The sequence below is a fragment of the Hemicordylus capensis genome, chromosome 3 (genome assembly GCF_027244095.1).
Source record: "Hemicordylus capensis ecotype Gifberg chromosome 3, rHemCap1.1.pri, whole genome shotgun sequence".
NCBI classification, from domain to species: domain Eukaryota; kingdom Metazoa; phylum Chordata; class Lepidosauria; order Squamata; family Cordylidae; genus Hemicordylus; species Hemicordylus capensis.
In genome coordinates, this window is record NC_069659.1 from 96,991,093 (window position 1) to 97,006,050 (window position 14,958).

Genomic DNA, 14,958 nt, shown 5'->3' on the forward strand with positions numbered 1-14,958 from the left:
CGATGCAAATGCCTGCCCGGGCCTCCGCCCTGGCACGAGCCTGATTCCTTCCAGCAGCAAGGCTACAAATGCGAACGCTCTCCGCAAGGAGAAGGGGGGCTTCATACAGAGGCCGACGAGCGTTTGGCCCCAAGGACCCGACCACCACCGACGCTGCCGGCGCGTCCTCTACGGCGTCCTCCGCTCGCCACCAGCTCAGCTCTCCTGCCCCCGGTGGCCTGGGAGGAACTGAACTGTCGTTGCACAGGAAGTAGCGGCTGATGGGAGCACCCATCCCACACAACACACACACACACATTCTCGCGGGCACATAGAGAGGCAGCTGGGTCTGCCGCACTCCATGCAAGAAGAAGCTGCCTGCACCGGAGCAAGGAGCCACCGCAATAGGATCCCTGCTTGCCGCCTTCCTGGAGGAGCCGCCGCCGCCGCCGCAGCAGCGACATAGTCAGTATCCACAGCAGCACAGAGGCGGCGGCCTCAGTTGCGGTAACTGGTGCGGTGGAAAAGGGCGACTGCTGCTGCTCCTTGGGGGAGGTGGTGGCTACGGGATCGGAGCTGGATCGACGGTTGGGCACCGAGCTGGGGCACAGCCACGGGACAGGAGAAGTTCCCTCTCTCCCGGAGGAAGCGGAGGCGGGCAGGTTGCAGGTTGGTACTGCTTTAGCAGGGATCAGAGGATGCAGGCGGGGCCGGGCAGTTGCTGGCAGTAGATCGGGTTCCTTCCTTCACGCCCCCTCCCCCGTTAGGAACCTTTTCATTGTTCTTTCTCGTGGCACCACAGCGTTCTCCCCGCCTTACCCCTTTTGCAGGTGGCGGGTGCTCAGCTGAACCGCCGTTTCCCTGGGCGCTTTCTCCTCCATTATTCCCCCCAAACCCATCCATGCAGCCCTCTCTTTGCTGCAGTCCTTTCCCTAGTGTCTCCACTCCCTCCTTCTTTTGCAATCCGCTTTCCCAAGCTGCCAACTTCTTTCTGCTCACTTCCCTTCTTTTCTCTCTGTGTGTAACCGTAATGGATTAGTCTGATCCGCCTCCCCGCTCCCCTTCCCCCATAACACTGCATTGTGAGAGCTGTTGTCTTACATCGGTGGCTACGGATAGCGTACCTCCTTCCTTTAATTTCGCCAGTTTTCTGAATTACTTCGGCGCGGTGGTAGCGACGAGCAGGGGTGACAGCCCTGGTGACGAGAGACCTCTAGGTCTGTCTGTAGTGAGTGTCTTACTTCTGCATTGACTTCCCCTTTAATTTGACAGCAGTGGGTTTGCCCTGCATTACTGAAGGAGCTCCTTGTCTCCTTACACACACCCTTATCATTCATCATGTCCCCTTTTGCTTTCACTAAAGACTAAAACTGTAGCTTTGCTGTCTGTTCTTGTGCATTGCTGCTTTGCATGATTGCCTTTCTGCTGGGTGCTATAAGGAGAGGAAAAGCTGCCATGCCATGTTGTGGGTTCCTTTAAACCTTGCTTGGACCCATTCCATTTCATCTAGCCATTATTTTTGTAGCCAGGAAATGTCAGCAGGCATTTCTTTTCTGTAGTGAGGCTGAGTAGTTTAGGAGCATCACTATAACAGAAACTGTAAAGATCTATAAATTTGGGTTGTTCAATTTTGTCCGAGTGTGAATGTGTATATGTGTGTGGACAAATGCAAGTGATGTTGCTTAAGGCCTACTCCACTGTTTTATTTCAAGGAAATTATTATTATTAAAGTTTTTCTCGGCAACAACAACAAAAGTTCTCAAAGCAGTTTACATAGCAAAACAAATGAGAAAATGATTCATTTTCCCCAAAGGTGTCTGTCTGTCTGTCTGCCTGTCTGTCTCTCTCACTCAGTCACACACACACACACACACACACACACACACCAGCAGCCACTGGAGAAATGCTGTGCTGAATAGGGACAGTTGCGCCCTCCCTGTTAAATAGAAGAGATCTACCACTGGAAAAGGTGCCTCTTGAATTGAAGGCTAAGAGGTGTGGGATTTGTGTAGTTTGGTTCAGTTTGTGCTTTTAAATGGTTTGGATAGACTTAGATTTTTGCAAGTACAACAAGGAAGGGTCATAGAGCTAAGGGGTGTGTGTGTGTATGTATGTACATTCAAGTTGAAGCTACTAGTGGTGTACTGTTCTCTATGCAGGATTGCTTTGTAAGCAACATTTTATAGTATTAAGTGTGGTGTGAGTATTTCAGTGGATCAGACAGCTGATGTGTGCAGCAGCTACCCAACCTGTGAGCCCGTACAGATGAGATGGCCAAACTACCCTGGGGGGTGAGCTTGGCTATCTGTATCATTCTGCCAAGCTTTTGGAAGGATTTTTGCCACATGTTGAGTGCAGATGTGTGGTAAAATGGTAGTCTGTAACTGTCCTCTCCATATACTCCAGAACCTATGAAGTACAGTCCTCCTGATTAGATATAACTTATAATTCTGGAACTGTACTGTGTTTGCCTGCAAAGTACAATAAACTTCCAGAATTATTAGTTATATCTAATCACAAGGCCATTAGTACCAGGTGGACCACTGAACAATCTCCAAGACGAGGTATGGCAAAATTACTTGTTTTGTTTGGTGGTTTATAAAGCCACTCAAACAGAAGAGGTGGTGGTAAACCTGTGTCTGGACTGTGCCACTTCATGCTACAGGAGAGGACTTGCATGATCAAATATTGTTCCATTGTTTTTAAAACAAATCCTTGCATGTAGAAAACCAGATGTTAGGGAGATGGATTCTAGCCTAGCCTTTTTTCTGACACACTGGTGTTCCATGTGTGAGAATCTGTTATCACAGGGGGAGCATTCCATCATATGAGCCTTCACTTGCAGTCTAAAATGATACAGTTGAGATTCAGATTTACCATCTAAGCTTCTGTTTGTGAGAACTAGGCCTTGGTGCTCAGTCCCAGGATTTCATGCTTTGGGTACACTCTTATCTGGAGATGCCATGTGCTGATGAACTAGATCCAGACACTCAGCTTGTTGTATTATTTATTTAGAGAGACTGGGGTTGTTTGTTTTTTTATAAGCTGAACAATGGTAATTCTTATTCTCTCTCGCCAGTGAGAATTTGTGTCATTGCTATACTTACAGACACATACAACCTGCCCTTGCAAGGTATTTTGAATTGCTTTTTATCTTTTTCAGGCTACTATTGTTTGTAGAATGTAATATTTTATGATTTCATATTGGTCTGAAATGGTGATATCCCTAAATTTTTATACAAAGCTATCTATCTGGGCCTGTCAAGCATGTATTGGATCAAAAGATTATGAATGTCAGATTATTATGTGTTCTAATATTTAAAACAAAATAAAAATCCAAAATAAATTAGTACTTACTCTCTGATCTCCCTGCCAGACAGCAGTGTTAATATTCCTCTTTACTTTTGTATACAAAGCCTTTTGTTATCTTTGTTCTTTCCTTTCTGCTTCTCACTATTTACCAGTGCATGTGCAACATGGTTCATGCTAGTGCTCTGTAGTTCATCTGCTTATTAATTAGCCAATTGTTGATTGGAAAACTTAGTTCTGTCCCTTGATTTTGCTCTATGTTGGAGCTTAAAAAAAAAGAAAGAAAGTGTATGGACTGACTTGGAACATGTTCAGTTGTGTTCCCTGAATCACTGTTTTTATGGAGACAAACTCCATCTCTGAAGTACATAAACGGGACTTTGGTCTAAGGAATTCTTTAGGTATTTTCTCGTGCCTCTTAGCAGTTACTTGTCTTGGCTTGCCGCATTTAGCGTCTAAAGTTAATTCATTAGTAAGAATTCTAATTTATGTTCTGCTGTGCCTACATTTTGTGTTCTGTTTGTTCCAAATTAATATTGCTTTTGGTTTAATAACTTCTCCCTTAGGTAGAAGCTCTCATACCCACATAAAGTCTTCAGTTATCAGAAAACAGCTGTACAGTATAATGAAAATAATATGGAGGGGAGGCAAACTGTGTGCTTGGAAAGCCATGCAAGTTAAATAAGAAAGTTCTCTACCTATGTTCCATTTTATGTTTTTTCTGAACCTCATCTATTTGCCTGTGCATAAAGAAAATGTTAAGGTAGTGTTAACTACCCTGGATTTGATTCCAGTGTAAAATCTTATTAGTCTACTCTTAGTCGTGAGTTTTAAGTCATCCCTGAGCATTTCTGAGCAGTCAGAATGCCTCTGGTGGTGATGCAGGGATTTTTATGTGTTAAGTTTGGTGTCTATGGCTGATGGATGCTGCAGCTGCTGACAATCTAGCAGGCTGGGGAGTTCAAGGGCCTGTCCATTAACTTTGCAAACTTCAATTTCCCCATCTCCATGTGATCGTGTACTGACACTACTTTGTAAAGACCCTAGCAAAGAAGAAATAGACCTGAAACAATTTTTTTGGCCCCAAATGATTCATGATCATATCTGCCCATTCTGGTTTGTTTGAAATATTCTCCAGTTTACGTAAGAAACTCATGTGTGAGCAGGATTCTGTGTAGGCACTGTAACCCAGAAGAGATTAGACCATGGCATCTAAATCTAACTTTTAATATCTGATGGCACTACTTAAATAGTTATTATTTATCATTTAACAGCTTCTTATCAGTGCTAAATAGTGACAGTTCTTATTTTCCCTTTGTATGTATGAATAGGTGAAGGTAATTAATTTGTTCCTATTACTGGAGTTTTCCTTAAAGTTATCTGGACAGTGTAATATTATCTGATCTTACTCAGGAACTGGATATCACAACTTGCCTAAAATGCATTGCATTCCAAAAGTCTTGCTAACTGAGGATTTAGTTATGAAATATCCATGTGAAAATGTGCTCATTGGATTTGTTAAAGCAAGGGCTATTTGTATTATTTGTATGCCTCTTTCATATGACGGGCACTAGATAGGCTCTGGGATTTTCATGTATAGACTCTGAAACCACTCTATCAATCTGCATGTGCAGAGTGTCACTTGAAAGCTCATGGGTCTGGGTGAAGAGGAAGTGATCCTCAATCTTTAACAAAGATTGTTAAGAATCAATCAGATGTTTGATTGATTAAGAATCAGATTTTAAGAATCAGATGTTAAACTCCTGCTAAGTGCTCAGCTGATTGGTCCCTCTGTGAAATGGGAACAAAGTGGCAACAGGGAGTCTATGACACTCCTGCCTGCAATATCTGCACTGTGACATCAGAACAGGTCAAACACTGGCATCAGGATAGGCAGAGCTGGCAGAGAGGTGGAAGAGATCATGGCAAGACCTGAGAAGGATGAGGAAACTGTGATCAAGTAGGTTTGACAATAACAGTTGCTGTGCTAGCAGATCCTTTGCTAAGTGTACTTATGTTCCTTTGTCAAAATTTTAAGGTTACGATATTTTTTTTGTTCCTTTATGTGGTGAATGTCACTTTCAAAACTGAAAAGAAAAGCATGTCTCTAAAGGTCTGAGGGGGAGACGTTTCTACCCAGGAAGTTAAGATTGGGGAGGATCTGCAGGAGGGCTTTTTTGTGGCGTCTCCAGTATCATGGAATATTTCCCCCCTAAATGCCAACCAAAGCTCATTGTTTGTAGAAAAGTGAGGAAAACTGCCTTATTTCCAGCTAGGTTTTTTTTTAGCGATTTAAGTGAATGAGAATAACTAAACTGTTATTATTTATTTTTGTTGTGGTGCTGGATGTTGATCGCAGCGATATTGGTTATAAGCTACGTTGAATCCCTGTGAAAATTTTGGTCATAGCCCAGCAAAAGTTTAACACTTTTGTTGATTTTAACTGGGAGAACTAGCATGTGCTTAACTCTCTCCCTTTGAAATTAGGAGGATTTAACTTTGTCTGAATTATATTCTTCTTTGATGCTACATAATTTGAGCTTAACAGTCAGAGGCCCAGACCAGATAGTCTGCTAACTATGATCTAGTTGCTAGATTAACTGAACCTCAGGAAACTGTGGGCTTGCATGCTCCAACCTCTCCTCTCTCTCACATGTGAGAGGCTGAAGGTAAGCTTGTGTCTGGCATGTCCAGTTTTGTCAAATGTGTACCATCTTTCCCGCTAATGCCTGCCATTACTGGTTCTAGAGGAGCCTCTTCTGTGGAATTGGAGCCCACTAGATGTCTGGGAAGGCATGCAGGGGCATCTAGGAAATGTAGTTTCTCTGAGCACTATACCCATGGGGAAAGTTATATTCGTATGCACCTTACCAGCTGTCCCTGTATGCCTTCTTGATTATTCCTGTAGGCTTTAGTTCCATATGAGACACTCTTGGTGTCAGAGGTGTCCCTTGGTTTTCTGAAGAGGTGGTTGCACTGGAGGCAATTGTCTCTATGTAGCACCAGGGTCGTGGTGGTACACATTTATTGGAATCTGATATTCTGACACATAGGCCTAGTGGAGGAAGAAAGCTTTTGCTTCCTCTTTAAAACAAACCACAGTTACATGTTACATACAGACTTGGGGAACCATGATTTAATATAGTATAGCATGTTAAGAAATTATTGCTTGAATAAACCAGGATATCAAACCTCAGAGGAACTAAAGATTGAACAAATAAAATCAGGATATCAACCTGTGATTTTAAAGTTCTGTCCACCAATATATCTTAGTTTGTGAGGGGGAAAAAATCATTCACCAGATGTTGCAGGTTAAAAGCAAAACAGTTTTAGTGTAAAATACACCATCTTCAGTTGCTAATACAGACTGAATGTCTCAGCAGTTCTTAAATTCGTTCCCATGAACAATAGGTGGGGGAGAACAAATAATTAAGGCAGTAGAACAAATAATTAACACAGTTTCCACCATTCAAAGACTAATAAATTTCATAGCCAGAACCATCTCCTCCTTAACATTTATATCTGGTTTTAACTTCCTTCTATATATTGCCTCATAAGAACCGTACTGCTGGATCAGGCTCAAGGTCCATCTAGTCTAGTATCTTGTTCCACACAGTGCCCCCGCCAGATGCCACTGAAAGCTTACAGGCAGTAGTTGAGGGCATGCCCTCTCTCCTGCTGTTACTCCCCTGTAACTGGTATTCAGAGGCATCCTGCCTCTGAGGCTGGAGGTGGCCTGTAGCCCTCCGACTAGTAGCCACTGATAGACCTCTCATCTTGGCAGAGAATTCCAAAGAATTCCATCGCAGAGAATTCCAAAAGTTGATTATGTGTTGTGTGAAAAAGTACTTCCGTTTGTTGGTCCTAAATTTCTTTGCAATCAATTTCATGGGATGACCCCTGATTCTAGTGTTAAGTGTGTGAGAGAGAAATTTTCTCTATCCACTTTCTCCATACCATGCATGATTTTATAGACCTTTATCATGTTTCCCCACAGTCATATTTTTTCCTAAACTAAAAAGCCCCAGGTGTTGTAGCCTTTCCTCATAAGAAAGGTGCTCTATGCCCCTGATCATCTTGGTTGCCCTCTTCTGCACTTTTTCTAGTTCTACAACGTCCTTTTTTAGATGTGGTGACCAGAATTGTATGCAATACTCCAGGATGGCTGCACCATAGTTTTGTATAAGGGCATTATAATATTAGCAGTTTTATTTTCAACTCTCTTCCTAATGATCCCTAGCATGGAATTGGCCTTTTTCACAGGTGCCGCACATTGAGGCGACACTTTCAACGAGCTGTCCACCACGACCCCAAGATCCCTCTCCTGGTCAGTCACTGACAACTCAGATCCCATCAGTGTATACTTGAAGTTGGGTTTTTTTGTCCCAACGTGCATCACTTTACACTTGCCAACATTGAAGCGCATTTGCCATTTTGTCACCCACTCACCCAGTTTGGAGAGATCCTTTTGGAGCTCCTCACAATCTGTTTTGGATTTCACTACCCTAAATAGTTTGGTATCATCTGCAAATTTGGCCACCTTGATGCTTACACCAACTTCTAGATCATTTATGAATAAATTAAAGAGCACTAGTCCCAGTATAGATCCCTTTATTTTATGCTTCTTCGTTTCTTTCCACCATCAATACAGAAATTTTAGTTCCAGCCAGCATGCCTCTCTTTCATATGCACATACCATGGTTTGGCACAACTCCCATTATATTGCATATCAGACAAATGCTCACTATATCTATCTCTTAAAGGTCTTTCCGTTTCACCTATATAAAAGGAGGAGCGTTCCAAACCATCAGTCTTGTATATCACCTCCTTGGTACTTCATCAAACTTCTCCCCTTTCACAAATAGTTTCACAGTCAAGACACACTTCTTGTTATATAATCAAGAAATAACCAATCGATGTTTCAACCTTGTGGAAACACTACACAACATTAGCTTTAAACCCCTTTTTTTCCCAGAAGCGTCTGAGTCTGTCAGATGAATCTGTCTGCAATAAATAGAATTTCCAACAATGGCAGATCTTTTATAAATTTCACCTTGAATTTATATTTAAATTTTACATTCACATTTGAATTTCAAATCCTGGTTTGCTCGAGCTGTGATTTAACAAACACAATTCCCCAGGTTCATACGTAATGTGGACATGCAATTTATTCTTAAAATGAAAGCAAAAGCTTTCATTCTCCTCTCTTGTGTGCGAGAGGAGAAGAGAGGAGTAGGGTATTCTTGGGCCATGGGTTAATGTTGCATCTGAACCAGTCCCGTGTTCTTCTAGGTTAAATGTATAACAGAATTTCATAATTTTGGTAATTCAAAGGGGGGAAATGTAACAGTTTAACTTGGGGTTTTAAAAATCTGTTTTAACAATACTGAGCAGGTTCAGATGATTGCTGGCTAGTTCATACGATGAGGGTTTAAAAGGTTTGAGGTGTGTGTGGGTGTGTGTGTGTGTGTGTGTGTGTGTAGAGGTGGTTCAGATGAGATCCCCTCCTCCCACCTATACACAATGAAGGGATGCCCTGAGAGGAAATCAGGATGTTCTCCTGTGATGTCAGGGCAGTGCATGTGTGCCAGCTGGCAGTTGTCCAAACCAGTCCCCTGAGAAGCTCCTTGCCACCTCCATATTTGGGATTTGGGATATGTTTTACTGCAGTGTGTTATATATCTTAGTAGAGCTTGAGCAAATCTTACCTTGCTGGTTCAGGTGTAATGGTAGCGATTAATCAATGGAGAGTGAGCATGGTAGGGGGAGCTCATGAGGACAGAATTCACTCATGTAACATCAAGCCATGATTCGTCCATTATAGCTGAACTAGTGCAATATGTGAATTGCCTCCATTTCTTATTTTGTCTGCACTTTCCCTCAAGATCTTCCTTCATTTACTTTTACCTCCAGTTTCTGTTTCTCAGTTCATTGTCTACTCTTTCTTCTCTCAGCTTGTTTCTGGTCTCCCTTACCTTTAAAGGTAAAGTGTGCCGTCAAGTCAATTTTGACTCTTGACACCCACAGAGCCCTGTAGTTTTCTTTGGTAGAATACAGGAGGGGTTTACCATTGCCTCCTCCTGCGCAGTATGAGCTTATGCCTTTCAGCATCTTCCTGTATCACTGCTGCCCGATATAGTACCAGTGGGGATTCGACCCGGCAACCTTCTGCTTGTTAGTCAAGCATTTCCCTGCTCTGCTACTTAAGGTGGCACCTCCCTTCCCCTTAAGCTTTGTTATTTCTTGAGGCTTCTTCTCAGTCCTCAACTTACTCTGAAAAGCTGTTCCTCTCCCTGAGGCTTGTGTGAAGTTTTAATTCTAGTCAAACTAGCAACCATTCCTTTTTTCTCAGAAGTTGGACTGCAAATATTCTACCAGCATTGTTTCTTAAGCATTTTAATGTTTCTGAACTTTCAGCCAGTCAGCAGGTTTACTGTCACAAGCACAATACCATATGGTTAACAACTAATGATGTTAAATGATATTTTCCCCCAAAAGTTGTGAATAGAAGGATGAAGCTTTTGCCTTTGATTTCTATAATTACGTTATTTGTGTCATCTGGTCTTTGTTTCCTTCTTTCATTTTGCAGTGATAGACCTATTTGGATTTCTTTTTCTTATTTTATTTATTTTTCAGCTTTTTTTATTCTGCTTTCCTGTAAACTGCCCAGAGCCACATGAGTTGGATGATATAGAAATATAATAAAGAACTACAATAATTAAATATTCAAGACAGCAACCAAAAGTTCAAAATTTAAAATAAGTATAACACTGTCAAAACAAAATTTCAGCTACAGTTAAAAGATCAAAAAGAGTACCAAAGGAGCTTCAGAGTTGCTTGAAAATTAGGGGTGTGCATGAAACAAATTTTGAGTTTCTTTTCAAGCTCCAAACGAAATGCAAAACGCTCAAAACATTTTGTTTGAAACAGTGATCAAGCCAGCTGTTTTGACAAACTCAAAATATTTTGAGTGTTTTGAGCCCCATTTTGGAGGGCTGTTTTTCCAGAGAGAGCTGGTCTACCAGTTGGGGTTGACAGGTAGACTAGTTCTCTGAGGTGGGCTGATTCACTGTCTGGAGTAGAGACCTGGTCTACCCACTTCACATGGAGGGTAGACCAAACTTCTGCTCTGGACTTAGCATGTCAGCCCGCCTTGGAGGACTGGTCTACGCATTGTGTGAGGCGGATTGACCAGGCCTCCGCTCTGGACTTAGTGCGTTGGCCTGTCTTGGAGGACTGGTCTACCTGCCAGTCTCAATCAGCAGACCAGCTCTTCCGGGAAAAACAGCCCTGCTAAAAGCTCTTTCTGCTTGTGCCCACCTGCTGCTCTTAAAATGTCTAGGTACATTTAGCAGGGCCTCAAGAGTCTGCCAGATTCACAAGGGTGGAGGTGATCCTTCAGATGCTCTAGTTCCAGGCCATTTAAGGATTTTAAGGTCCCAGTCTGCTTTTTGAATTGAACCTGGAAACAAACTATTAGCTAGTGCAGATGCTATAGTATCAGAGTTGTATGTTCCAGCCTGCCAGCTCAGGTCAGAATTCTGGGAGCTGCAGTCTGAACCAATGGAAGGTTCTAGGCTATCTTCAAAGGCAGCCCCACATAATCATGGAATTAAGTCATTGACTTAATATTCATGAAGCTATCAAAAACATCTTGGTGTTCTCCCTTCTTTTCCAAGAGATGTAAACACAGGGGATCCTGCTGCTCAATCAAGGAGTGTTTCTAATACCCAGGTTGCTCTCCAGAGCAGCTTTTGCAGGAGAGTTCTGGATGGAATGGAGATAGGTGACCTGCCTGTGTTTTAATGCAACCTAGCTGGGCCAAGTGCAGAGCACCTGTGCTTCCAGCCAGCTGGCCCACCCACCTGCCACCACTGCCTTCTTCCCCCGCTGGCCTGCCTGCCGCCTTTTTCTTTCTCCCTTGCCCTGCTACTTTCAGGCTAGCTGGGTGCCACCTTCTTCTCTCCCCTCCCCCACACTTTCTGATGGGCTGGCCGGCTTCTTCTCCCACCCCTCTTCTGCCGGTTTCAGGCTGGCCAGCTGGCCAGCTTCTTCTCACCCACCCACCTGCCACTTTCTGGCTGGCTGGGCGCCAGTTTCTTCTGTGTCCCGCCTGCTGGCTTCTTCTGCTGCCCACCTACACCCTGCCACTGCTGCTTGTTGGCTGGCTGGCCAGCTTCTTCTCGCCCACCCACCGCTTCCCATCTGCCCTCCCCCCCCACTTTCTGGGCAGCTGGGCTCCAGCTTCTTCTCTCTCCCACCTGCCAGCTTCTTCTCCTGCCCACCGCCGCTTTCAGGCCGGCCGGCTGCCACTGCCACCACCATATTCTTTCCCCCACCCATCCTGTGGCTCTCTGTCAGCTCTCCAAACTCTTGCGAGAGCTGCCACACATGAGATTAGCCACAGGTATGTCTTAAAAAATAATATATAAAGAAGATGCCTTGCAAATGTGCAGCAGTGTCTTCGGCTCCAAGCCATAGTTGCTAGCAAATGTTGAAGGAGCATTATTGGTTTGGTGATGGAGAATAATTTCTACAAAATGATGTTTTGAAACAACGCCCATCTTGTTCTGAGTTTTTTCTTCTTGCACTCATTAGAGTTTACTCTAAACTGGTGGTCCTTATTGCTTATTTGCTCTTGTCCCAGTCTTACAAATAAGTACAAAAATTACCCTTTCACATCTGTACCCATGTGGCACAGGATGGCTTGAGCTAGCAAACTACTGGGTATTTATTTTAGGCAAATGGCTAATAGTCATGTGTAGCATGTGTAGATTTAGGTTCTTTTCTACCTCTGCCAGTTTCCATACACCTATCCAGACTGTTAATATGGAGTTCTACTCTTTAGATAGATGTGGGGGAATTGGTGGAGGTAGATAAGAACCTGTGACGTGATGGAGGAGTGTGGGAGTTTTCCATTCGTATATTTTAACAATTTTGGGAAGGGGTTTTCAGGAGCAGTAGGAATGAATCCATACTTGGAGAATGCAAACCATGATGTGCATGGATGTGTATACATGGAAGACTTTTAACAACATGATTTTGTTGAGAACTGTTAAACTGAAAAAAGTGGGGGGGAAAGGCCCTAGAAAAGCATTCTGGGGATATGGTTTACTCTTCAGTTGCTATGATGAAATTTTGCATTTAAAAATATATCTCAATTGCCCCTATACTTGCCGACACAACCATCTTATTTTACATCTGTGACAGCCTGTTTTGAAATGTGGCTCTGGACTCAGTCATTCACATCTGTGAAAGCATGGAAGATAAGCCCAGGAAGAGTTTTCAGCTAACGTATTTGATAAATTGGCAAACCAAATGCTGTCTTTTTGTAATTTTTAAAGTGTCCATCAGGCATAAGAGAGGATGCCAGAGAGACATTTGGAGGTGAGAATGTTGCTAATAACAGCTCAGTAGAGCATAAAACTGAGTATCTGTGCTGACATGTTTTGTCTTCAGGAAATCATTTGATCTGGGTTCTGAACCCAGAACCTGTTTTTGTTCCACATCATGAAGTAGGCATATAGGCATTTACAAGTTTGGGGATATATGGAGTTTTCCTGTATGGCAATTTTATCTGTATGTTGTGGATACGGAAATTAAATCACCCCATCTTTCCGTATTTCATTTGATTCAGCTAGGCCTAGATATGATGACCTACCTGTAATTGTTTTGCCTATAATCTCTTCACTTAATGTTTGTGTTTAAGGATGTTTGTAGATTTTGAAAAAATTAATCAATTTTACCTATCTAAGTTTGCCCTTGCTTCTCAAACATAAGAATTAGTGAGGAAAATTTGAAGCTAAATTAAAAACGTTAATTCTAAATTTGGGTTTAAGTAACAGTAGAACCTGGAGAGAATCTATCTATGTGGTCGCTAAGAGTCGACACCGACTTGACGGCATTTAATCAATCAATCAATCAATCAATCAGCAATAGGACATGGACAGTGTAAAATGTCCACATGACCTATAGTTGTTAGGCAAATTGGAATGCTGAATATTTTTTGTAGTTAGAATTTTCTGCTTGATCATGAAAAATCTTAGGATAAAAACAGTGAACATTTTAATGGAGCTGGTCTTTGGGCTTCCTCACTGACTCTCTCATTTACTATTTGTAAGTACAGGTATACTCTTTGAAACGACTTTTCATGAAATGCCATGCATAATCAATACTATGTGGGGAAGAGAGGGGCGGAGAGGAGAGCTGGTGGTAGCAAACACAACTTGCCCCCTTAGCTAAGCAGGGTTTGCCCTGGTTGCATATGAATCGGAGGCTAGAAGTGTGAGCACTGTAAGATGTTCTCCTCAGGGGATGAAGCTGCTCTGGGGAGAGCAGAAGGTTTCAAAGTTTCCTCCCTGGTTTCTCCAAGCTAGGGCTGAGAGAGATTCCTGCCTACAACCTTGGAGATGCTGCTGCCAGTCTGTGAAGATAATACTGCGCTAAATAGACCAATGGTCTGACTCAGTATATGACAGCTTCCTATGTTCCTAGGAGAGCTGGTTTTGTGGTAGCAAGCATGAATTGTCCCCTTTGCTAAACAGGCTCTGCGCTGGTTTGCATTTGTATGGGAGACTACATGTAAGGTATTCCTCTTAGGGGAAGGGGATGCTCTGGAAGAGCATCTGCATGCTTGCATGCAGAAGGTTCCAAGTTCCCTCCCTGGCATCTCCAAGATAGGGCTGAGAGAAACTCCAGCCTGCAACCTGGGAGAAGCCACTGCCAGTCTGTGTAGACAATACTGAGCTACATGAACCAATGGTCTGATTTAGTTTATGGCAGCTTCCTGTGCTCATATGTTGATGTCTTAAGCTTGTCTGTATTTGTGCCTGAAGTTTTCTCTATGGAGTTCTTTTCATATTAATTATTGTCATTGCAATACCCCCATGAGCATGAACACACAGTGCAGTGTAATTTCTGGATTGGAGTCTTACACAGTAGTTTTCTCATACGTTTTACAGCTAATCTCAATATTGGAGTATAAAAGGTCATCTAGAGTCAATCCACTACATGTATAGGAAGCTTGTGTTGTGGGAAGTGGTCTTCCTGCATGCTTGGAGGAAAAAGAAAATAGTAATTTTGAGGGATTAGTGAGTGTCCTTTAGTTTTTTTGGACAACATTTGGGAGATATAACCTTTAGTCATCTTCACTTTTCTACTTGCAACTTAAACAGCCCCTTTAGACACTCTGTGTATGCATTGGGCTTGCAATGATTGGTTAATTAATTGGTTAGTTTAATTGACTGAAACACCTGATTAAAAAGTTAATTATCGTAGGGCTTTAAATAATAATAATAATAATAATACACACAGTGCCTTGAAGAATATATCAAGTACAGTGAAGAAGGTGTGCTTAAAATGGTCAATAACGAGAAACTATTATTTATTTATTTGAAACATTTGATATACCGCCCACTCCGAAGACTCTGGGTGGTGTACAAAAACATGCAAAACAAGACAGCATTAACATTACATTCTAAATAAAACTAAAGTAACTAACGGGGTGGTGGTGGACATAGATAAACTACAGGGTAAAAGCCTGGCGAAAAAGAAAAGTCTTCAATAAGGATTTCAAAATCGACAAAGAAGGAGCTAAACAAATCTGCAGGGGAAGGGAATTCCAGAGAAGTGGGGCGGCAACCAAGAAGGCCCTTTCACGGGTCCTAGCAC

General features: G+C 42.6%; 1 protein-coding gene across 8 annotated transcripts in view; it reads left to right on the forward strand.

Moving 5' to 3' along the window:
• Positions 1 to 318: 318 nt before the first annotated feature.
• Positions 319 to 14,958, forward strand: part of AGPAT3 (1-acylglycerol-3-phosphate O-acyltransferase 3) — a 135,416-nt gene continuing 120,776 nt past the window's right edge. For 2 of the 8 annotated variants that reach the window (XM_053308237.1, XM_053308234.1), the window contains exon 1: positions 5,175 to 5,248. The gene's annotated coding sequence lies outside the window, so the exon portion shown is untranslated. Of the gene's footprint in view, positions 649 to 3,090; positions 3,113 to 5,173; positions 5,249 to 14,958 lie in introns of those variants that run through there. The other 6 variants (XM_053308248.1, XM_053308235.1, XM_053308236.1 and 3 more) reach the window with 6 other exon arrangements.